We start from the raw sequence: 8,027 nt of genomic DNA on the forward strand, positions 1-8,027 counted from the left end.
ATTACTATATTACTATATTATTTACTATTTACTATTTAGTTTTATATATCAGTATTGATTTTTATTTTATTGGCTTATTGCTATTTCATTTATTATTATATATATTATTATATATTTATTATTATTTTATTGATTTTATTATTTTATTCTTTATTATTATTTTATTCTTTATTATTATTGGTGCCCTCGGGGGGTTCTGGGGACCCTCGGGACCCCCCGGCTTTGCCTGGAGCACAAAGGAGAATTTAACAACTCTGAGTTTAACATTTCTGAGTTTAACATTTCTGAGTTTAACAACTCTCAGTTTAACATTTCTGAGTTTAACATTTCTGAGTTTAACAACTCTGAGTTTAACAGCTCAGGCTGCCACATCTGGTTGTGCTTAAAAATCCACGGGGCTGACGGGAGCTTCTCCAGCCAGGCCTAAACTGGGGCTGGGACTGGGACTGGGACTAAATTTTAGATTTTATATTTTTCTGATTCTGTGCTGCTTTAGGGCTGCAGTTCTGACATTCGTGTTGTGATGCCTCAGGTTTTAGATTTTAAATTTTATATTTTTTCAGATTTTGCACTGCTTTAGGCTGCAGTTCTGAGATTCATGTTGTGATGCCTCAGGTTTTAGGTTTATAGATTTTAAATTTTATAGTTTTTCAATCTCAATCCCAGTCCCAATTCCCAGTCCCAATTCCCAATTCCAGCCTGCTGAGCTGCGTCCCATGGCTGCTCCTCAGAACCAGGAACTGCCAGTGCAAACCTGATTTTATTTTAGAATAAATCAATTTTATTTTATTAATAATTTGGTTGAGTTGACCCCACTCACGAAGAATTGCATCCCAATAAAAACAGAGCGGAAAAAACAGCGAATAACCACAAATCTGCCTTTTTATTTTACTCCTTTCATCCCTCCAACTCCTGTCTGGTTTCTCACCCTTTTTTTTTTTATTTTCAGCCAATGAAATATTTCCACTGAAGTGAAAATTCGGATTTTCTCCTGGAGGACTCAGCAGGGTGGAGCTTCCCCGAGGATGCCGCAGCACAGGAGAACCCCGGGCGGTCAAACACCATCTGTGCAGCCCCAGCACAATCCACAATCCCTCCCCACCCTTTTTTCCCAGGTTTTTTTTTCCTTCCAGGGGGCCCAAAATTCCTTGGCACGAGTGGCCCCGTTGCCCATAAACACCAGCTGAGGTTGGTGTGAAGCAGAGCGTGGGGCCAAGCTCGGGGTTGGGGTCTCACAGCCCCTTCCCCCGAGCCCCAAACTGGCTTAATTTAAACCTGGCTTAAAGCCGTGGAGAGCTGAGGTGGAAGGAGGGGATGGGATGGGACACCCACAGATGATGGAATCCCCTTGGAAAATGGGGTGAATTCCCAGAGATTCTGAGATTCCTCCTTGCGGAGCCTGATGGGGCTCCCTGCGACCCAGAGCAGGGTTTTCACTGCAGAGACGAGCCCAAATTTTGTCATGAAAGGCTCGTTTGGCCCTCGTGTTTAACCCCAGCGGTTTCTAAACGCTCCCAGTCCCCTTCCCGCAGCACAATGGAGTCTTGTTTCTGGTAACCCGAGATGCCTCAGCCCCAGCTCTTTAATTTTAGCCTCCACCAGCACCACGCTCGCATTCCTCAGCACGACAATGGCAGATATTTATACTCTGGAATGCAGAGCCCAGCGCTAATTTAGCAGGGCTGGGTGAGCCACGACTGCTCCCCAACACGGGCGCTCGCCCCGGCCAAAATTGGAGCAGGCGGAGTTCTGTGGGTTTGCAAATCTTCGCGTTTGTTCGCCGTGGAAGTAAAATAATGCTCAGCGGCCTCCTCGCCTCAGATGGACAAACCAGCTGGGATGGGTGGCCCAAACCAGAGGGAGTGGACAGCTGGACACTGCCTGAGGAACGGGCTCTGACCTCCACCAAGGGCCTCCTGGAGTGGTGGAATGGTTGGAGGAGACCTTGGAGGTCACCTGGTTTGAATGTCAAACCTGGAATTGTTGGAAGGCACCTTGGAGATCACCTGGTTTGAATGTCAAACCTGAAATGGTTGGAGGAAACCTTGGAGGTCACCTGGTTTGAATGTCAAACCCACCAAAGGTCCAGCTGGGTGCTGTGTCCATCACCTGGTTTGAATGTCAAACCTGGAGTGGTTGGAAGGGAGCTTGGAGATGACCTGGTTGGAATGTCAAAACCGGAATCATGGAAGGGACCTTGGAGGTCACCTGGTTTGAATGTCAAACCTGGAGTCATGGAAGGGACCTTGGAGGTCACCTGGTTTGAATGTCAATGGTTGGAAGGGACCTTGGAGGTCACCTGGTTTGAATGTCAAACCTGGAATGGTTGGAAGGGACTCGTTTCTCTGGAGTTGGGTTTCTCACAGCGTTGGGTTCCAGCTGTGCTGGTGAATCAGAGGGAGGTCACCCCTTGGAGCAGATCGGGGTGCAGCCAGAAGGCCCTTCCCAAGGAAATGCTAGCTAGAAGAATCTAGAACAACCACAGAACCCTCACAGCATCTCCATCTTTGCTTCCTCCCCTCCAGCAGAGGACGAGGACACAGTTCTGGATGCTCTGGTGGCCTTCCCTGAGGGAGGATGCTGCAGGACAGCCAGAGCAGGGTCTCTGTCCCAGAGCTGGGGATTTGAGGGGAATCTGGGGATTTGCCCACGGGTGAGGAAGCCACAAGAACAATCCAAGCCCAGAAGGTCGGTGGGTGGCATTTTCTTGAGAGAGCTGTGTCCTCGTCCTCTGCTGTGGGGGGGGGAAGCAAAGATGGAGATGCTGTGAGGGTTCTGTGGAGCTCCTTCAAGGATTTTCTCATTTCTCTGGAGTTTATAGGTCAAGAGGGACAGTGCTGGGTTCCAGCTGTGCTGGTGGATCAGAGGTCCAAGCCCAGAGGGCCGGCGGGTGGCAGGTCCTTGAGAGAGGAGCAGCATTAGCAGATCAGGGAGGAGGTCAGCCCCGCACAACGAAATCCTTGACCTGCTGTTTAAAAGGTCGGCCAGAGTTCAATGGACCACTCCAGGTCAATTCACTCAATTAAAATATTAGAGCTTGGAGGTGGGAGCGGGGAGATGGAGGGGATTGGCGTCTCTTGGTGCTGGGAAGGGATTGGGGATGATGTTGTGGGGAAAGGAACGTGCAGCAAGATGCAAAGGCAGAGATTGATTCCCAAATTGGGATCCTGTGTGATGGTGTTCACAGGGGCTCTTGGATGGGGGAAGAGATGAAGATCTGACTCCACTTCAGAAGGCTTGATTTATTATTTTATGGTATATATTATATTAAAACTATACTAAAAGAATAGAAGAAAAGGTTTCATCAAAGGCTGGCTAAGAATAGAATAGCTAAGAATGATAACAAAGGCCATTAATTTAATTAGAAACAATTTTATGAGACCAATCACAGATGCACCTGTTGCATTCCACAGCAGCAGATAATCAATGTTTGCATTTTGTTCCTGAGGCCTCTCAGCTTCTCAGGAGGAAAAACCCTAAGGAAAGGATTTTTAATGAAAAGATGTCTGCGACAATTGTGGAATCGCTGAGTGTGGTGAGACAAAACCTCTGGCCATGAACCCAGCAGTCAGCAGAGCTCGTCCCAAATTCTATAGATGCCACTGGGGGTAAGAGGGGACAGTCTTGGACCTCCATGTCCCTGTGTGCCACCACCAGGACCTCCACCATGCAAGGACCAAGCAGCAAAGCAGGGGTGACACCAAAGCAGGGCTGGCACCTGCCAGAACGATCTTCCCATAAATATTTGAGAAGGGTTTGAACAATGGTTCAAGACTCTTCCCCCGAGTGTGGAGGGTCTGCATTGTGGGGTTTTTTTCCATGTCCATAAATCACTGCTCTCTGTGGCCCCTGCCCAGGCCCTGCACAATTTGGGTTGGGTTATAAACAGGACTCTGGGCTCGTTCAGGCAGCTCTGGGGTCCCATCCCAACCCCAAAAACGAGCCCAGGATTGCCTCCACCCCAAACTGCTCTGGGGTTTTTGGAACAACACCCAGGTCCTTCCCTGAGGGGCTGGAGAGGCTGGAGGGCTCTTCCCTGAGCGTGGAGGGTCTGCATTGTGGGGTTTTGTTCACGTCCATAAATCACTGCTCTCTGTGGCCCCTGCACAATTCAGGTTTGGTTAAAAACAGAATCTTGGGCTTTTTCGGGTTGATAAAGGCCCAGGAAACTCTGAGTTCCCATTCCAACCCCAAAAAAGAGCTGCCTGCACCCCAAACCATTCTGGGGTTTTTGGAACAACGCCTTGTGGGGCTGAGCTGGCTGGAGGGCTCATCCCTGAGCGTGGAGGGTCTGCATTGTGGGGTTTATTTCCACGTCCATAAATCACTGCTCTCTGTGGCCCCGGCCCAGGCCCTGCACAATTCATTATAAACAGGGCCGGGTTATAAATGGGATCCTGGGCCCTGGCAGGTGGATAAAGGATAAATGGGATCCTGGGCCCTGGCAGGTGGATAAAGGATAAATGGGATCCTGGGCCCTGGCGGGTGGATAAAGGATAAATGGGATTTGGGCCATGGTGATCTTGTGGGGTTTGGGGCTGTGGTGATCCCATCCCAGGGTTCAGGGTTTGGGGTCCCAGCCTGGGTTTGGGGCTGTGGTGATCCCATGGGGTTTGGGGCTGTGGTGATCCCATGAGGTTTGGGGCCATGGTGATCCCGTGGGGTTTGGGGCCATGGTGATCCCGTGGGGTTTGGGGCCATTGAGGTCCCAGCCTGGGTTTGGGGCCATGGTGATCCCATGGGGTTTGGGGCCGTGGTGATCCCATGGGGTTTGGGGCTGTGGTGATCCCATGGGCTTTGGGGCTGTGGTGATCCTGTGAGGTTTGGGGCCATGGTGATCCCATGGGGTTTGGGGCTGTGGTGATCCCATGAGGTTTGGGGCCATGGTGATCCCGTGGGGTTTGGGGCCATGGTGATCCCATGGGGTTTGGGGCCATTGGGGTCCCAGCCTGGGTTTGGGGCCATGGTGATCCTATCCCAGGGTTCAGGACCAGCACCAGGCCCATCCCAGAGCCTCCTCCCAGCCCCAGGAGGGTCCCGTGGCCACTGCAGCCCCCTGCCCACCCCCAGGACCCCCAAACCCAGCCAGGGCAGGGAGCTTCCCCCAGCACAGCCACCCCAAATCGGCCCCTTTGGCCGCTCCAGCGATAAAAACCCTTTATTGGAAACACATGGGGGATTTATGGGGACATCAAAGTGGGGAGGAGTTCCCACAGCACAGGGCACATCCAGCACAAGGATCTGCTGCTCCAGCAGGCCGGGGGCTCGGGGTGACCCCACAGACCTGAGGGATTTGGGTGACCCCACAAACCTGAGGGGTTCAGGGTGATCCCACAGACCTGAGGGGCTCGGGGTGACCCCACAAACCTGAGGGATTTGGGTGACCCCACAAACCTGAGGGGTTTGGGTGACCCCACAAACCTGAGGGGCTCAGGGTGACCCCACAGACCTAAGGGATTTGGGTGACCCCACAAGCTCGAAGGGTTTGGGGTGACCCCACAAACCTGAGGGGCTCGGGGTGACCCCACAAACTCGAAGGGTTTGGGGTGACCCCACAGACCTGAGGGGCTTGGGGTGACCCCACAAACCTGAGGGATTTGGGTGACCCCACAAACCTGAGGGGCTCTGGGTGACCCCACAGACCTGAGGGATTTGGGTGACCCCACAAACCTGAGGGGTTTGGGTGACCCCACAAACCTGAGGGGCTCGGGGTGACCCCACAAACTCGAAGAGTTTGGGGTGACCCCACAAACTGGTGGGGCGCTGCTCCTTTCATTCCATCTTTGGGGGTGAAGGCAGGGTTGGCAAAACCCTGTAGTAAAATAGCTGAAATAGATTAAATAGAATAAACAGATTAAATATATTTTAAAATATTTTTTCAAAATGATTATAAAATATATTTTTAAAGCTGATGGATGATGCTTGCTATGGAGGGAGCGAGAAAATATATTAAATATATTAAATATATTAAATACATTCAATATATTCAATATATTCAATATATTCAATATATTCAATATATTCAATATATCAACTGTTGTAAAATAGCTGAAATAGATTAAATAGAATAAACAGATAAAATATATTTAAAAATATATTTTCAAAAATATTATAAAATATATTTAAAGCTGATGGATGATGCTTGCTATGGAGGGAGTGAGTAAATATTTTAAATATATTAAATACATTCAATATATTCAATATATTACATATATTGCATATAATACATATATTCAATATAATAAATATAATAAATAAATTCAATATATTCAATATATTCAGTATATCAACTATTTTAAAATAGATTAAATAGATTTTATATTTATATTTATATTTATATTTATATTTATATTTATATTTATATTTATATTTATATTTAATAGATATTATATTAAAATGTATTTATATTAATATATTAATATATTTTTATTATCTACAAATATATTTAGTTATATCTATAAATATATTAAATATATATCTGAATATATTCAATATAGTCAATAGAATAAATAGATTATATATAATTTTTAAAAGTCTATTTTAAAATCTATTAAAAAATCTCTTAAAGCCCATTTGGAGCTGATGGATGATCTTGTCACGGAGGGAGCGAGTAAATACATTAAATATATGAAATATATGAAATATATATGTGAATATATTCAATATAGCCAATAGAATAAATAGATTAAATATATATTTTTAAAAAATATTTTAAATTCTATTAAAAATTCTCTTCTAAAGCCCATTTGGAGCTGATGGATGATCTCTGTCACCTCTGTCCCTGCTCAGATTTATCTTCTGTGCAGACCCAGCACCATCTGCGGCCCCACAAATGCAATTATGGGGAAAAAGGGAAAATCGGAGCCTCCCCCTCCCAAATTTCACCCAAACCCCACAGAAAATCCCAGAATTTCCCCCCCCACCCCAGGGACCTCCTCCTGCAGAGAGGGGATAATTTTTATTTATAATTTTTTTTAATTTTAGGGATAATTACAGCAATTTGCAAGGCTGATTTTCTCATTTTCTCCCCCCCTCCCCCTCCTCAAAAAGGAAAAAAAAATCAAAACAAACCCAACAAAAAGCAGAGTGAAATTGGAATTGATCTGTGGAGCTGGCCAGGGGTAATTTAATCAGAAAAAGCTCTCTGCTGGCATTAATTTTGGGGGTTTTAACCCCAAGGTCCTAAATTAAACATGAGGATGTTGGGGTGGGAGAGGATCCTAAATGAAATTAAATTAAACGGGAGGATTTTGGGGTGGGAGAGGATCCTAAATTAAATTAAACTGATTTTGGGGTGGGAATGGATCCTAAATTAAATTAAATTAAACAGGAGGATTTTGGGGTGGGAATGGATCCTAAATAAAATGGGAGGATTTTGGGATGGGAATGGATCCTAAATTAAATTAAACAGGAGGATTTTGGGGTGGGAATAGGATCTAAATTAAATTAAACTGGAGGATTTTGGGGTGGGAACAGATCCTAAATTAAATAAAATGGGAGGATTTTGGGGTGGGAGAGGATCCTAAATTAAATTAAATTGGAGGATTTTGGGGTGGGAATGGATCCTAAATTAAATTAAATGGGAGGATTTTGAGGTAGGAATGGATCCTAAATAAAACGGGAGGATTTTGGGATGGGAACAGATCCTAAATTAAATTAAATTAAACAGGAGGATTTTGGGGTGGGAATGGATCCTAAATGAAATTAAACAGGAGGATTTTGAGGTGGGAACGGGAGCTGTGGGATTTCAGCCAGAAACCCAGAACCTCTCCCCAGCCCCTAAGGAGCAGAAAATGAGTAAAATGTCATTTATAACCCACCCAAGTCTTTAATTACTGCCTGTGTCAGGGCTGGATCCCCTTTGCTCTATGAAATTCTATGTGGAATAAGGGAAATAAAGTCAGATTTCTATTTTATTTTGGATTTTTTTCCCCAAAGCGGCCAGAAAATTCCCACGGAGGGGTGCGTGTAGAACATCAAAACCTGTCAAGTTTTTCGTTTTTTATAGGTATTGGCAAAACATTGGA

Source organism: Melospiza georgiana, chromosome 29, assembly GCF_028018845.1.
Source record: "Melospiza georgiana isolate bMelGeo1 chromosome 29, bMelGeo1.pri, whole genome shotgun sequence".
Lineage (NCBI taxonomy): Eukaryota > Metazoa > Chordata > Aves > Passeriformes > Passerellidae > Melospiza > Melospiza georgiana.